Source organism: Marmota monax, unplaced genomic scaffold, assembly GCF_021218885.2.
Source record: "Marmota monax isolate L192 unplaced genomic scaffold, Marmota_monax_Labrador192_F-V1.1 WCK01_AAM20220418_F8-fsc00015, whole genome shotgun sequence".
Classification (NCBI taxonomy): Eukaryota; Metazoa; Chordata; class Mammalia; order Rodentia; family Sciuridae; genus Marmota; species Marmota monax.
In genome coordinates, this window is record NW_026692194.1 from 14,809,706 (window position 1) to 14,812,168 (window position 2,463).

The window sequence follows — 2,463 nt, forward strand, 5'->3', positions numbered from 1 at the left end:
TGTGTTTAGAGTTCCATCTTGTTCCTAAGATTTAGAAATTTTTCTAACATCATTTTATTGAATATTGTGTTTTCCTTTTGTTTGTATTTGAAGCCTTCTTCTACCCCAATAAATCTTAAATTTGGTCTCTTAATATTATTGCAGATTTTTAAAAATATTCTGTTCATGCTCTTTGCTGGTTTTTCTTTATTGTCAAAAATATTCTCAAGATTATGTACTTTGTCTTCAAGCACTAAAAGTCTGTCTTCACAGTGGTCTAATCTATTGGCGATGCTTTCCATTGAATTTTTAATTTGATTTATTGAGTCTCTCATTTCCAGAATTTTTAACTTGATTGAGTCTTTCATTTCCAGGATTTCAATTTTGTTCTTTTTCAGAATCTCTTTTTATTGAGATGATCTTTCCCTTTCTGTATTTTTTTAAGTTAATTCCTTATGTCTTTTTTAAATTTATTGAACATTTTAACTATGAACTTTAAATTCTTTCTCTGATGTTTCCTCCACTGTAGTATCAATGAAATCAGTTGTTGAAGTATTATGGGCTATTTGGGGTAATTTATTCCTTTGCTTTCTTATACTTCAAATATGTTTACCCATATTTTGGGATGATTATTGCTTCTACTTTTATACAAGGACAGTTTTTTAGTTGTAGATGGACACAATAATTTTATTTTTTAATTTATTTTTATGTGGTACTGAGAATCAAATCCCTCACATGTGCTAAGTAAATATCTACCACTGAGATAAAACCCCAGCCCCACAAGGAACTATTTAGTGAGCTTCTTTCTCTTAAGGGCCCTGGAGTGGGTGAATATCCAGGTGTTGATACTTTCTCTTAGCATGTGTGGTCTTCTTTTCCCGGTATTAGCACCACTTTAAGAGAAGACATAAAAATGTTTTTACTTCAGAGCAAAGCCATTAACGACCCTTAGGAAAAACCCAAAATGTGTTGATGGTGTTCACCACAATTCCTCTACTCTAGGTATAAACTTGCAGTAATGTTCTGGAATAAACTGAAAAATTAGCTATTAAAGATAGTAAAATTCTATAACATTATATAGGGGTCGAAAGTAGAGGAGAGAAAAATTGGGCAAGAGAAGAAAGAGAAAGAGAAAAAATGATAGAAAAAAATAATACATCTCATGGTATAAAAGAAAAAAAGAGATGGATGGGCAGGGTTTGAGGCATTTGCAAGAAATGTAAGTTTGAAAAAAAAAAACGTGTAAGAGGAGCAAGGGCAAACCTGAACTATGAAAATAAAGATAGAATAATTCTAATTAATCTTTAAAACATTAGAAGAAATACAATCAAATGTATTAAGGGATGTTTTAGTCAGCTTTTCATCACTGTGACTGAAATACCTGGCAAGAACAATTAAAGAAGGAACAGTGTATTTTGTCTCATGGTTTTAGAGGTTCAGTTCATGGCCAGCTGATTCCATAGATCTTTACCCATGAGGAGACAGAACATTACGGCAGAAGGACATAAAGGAGGAAAGCATCTCACAACATGGCAAGCAGGATGGAGAGAGAGAGAGAGAGAGAGAGAGAGAGAGAGAGAGAGAGAGCGAGCGAGCGAGCTCTGCTCACTAGGGCCAAAATATAATCTCAAAGTCATCCCCAGTGACCTCCCTCCTTGAACCACACCTGATCTGCCTACAGCCATAGCCCAGTAAATCCATAGTTTGGATTATTCTAGTGATTAGGTTAAGGCTTTCAATTTATTTTCCCCTCTGAAAATTCTTACATTGTCTCACACATAATATTTGGTGGGACACCTCATATCTAAACCATAACATGGGAACTATATTGAGGTAGGATAGAAACAATTGAATTAAAATTAAGAGTAATATAGCTATGATCAAAGATGATATTGGAACCATTGATAGTAAACCATGCCAAGGTAGAAAAAATTCTTATTGCGTCTTCCTGGTTTGGATTTCATCTGGAATGTGGACCTTTAGAAGATGTCCGTCTTCCCAGAGGTGTTGAGGCATACAAGCCACTTCCCTGGCTGCTATAGACTTTCCACCAGCCAGTTCTCAGACCTCATTTATCATTCCACAGGCCTGAGGCTTGATGCTCAGTGTGTACTGTACTACATTTATTGGCTCTTTCTATTGTATGTGTGAGTACAGGATGCAGGGATCAAGGCTATCACTGTGACTACACAGGTCCCTGCACACTTATTCCTCTTCACAGGGCCCTCTTCTGAGAGGCCTAGATCCTGGTGGCTGTCTGCAAACATGAGACCTATGGTTGTGGGTTTTCTATAGGTGATCTGTTGTATAGAAGTGACCCCCCTCCAACCAATGCAGATCTCCAGGACAGTGTCCCTGTGAGACAGAAAAGACTTAGCTGGCTCACCTCAGTACGAGTTCTCACTTTAAGAGGTTTTGAACTGCAGTCACTCTCCCCTTAGCTGACTGGGATAGAGATGTCTCTCCTGCCTGTGTCCAAAGTCC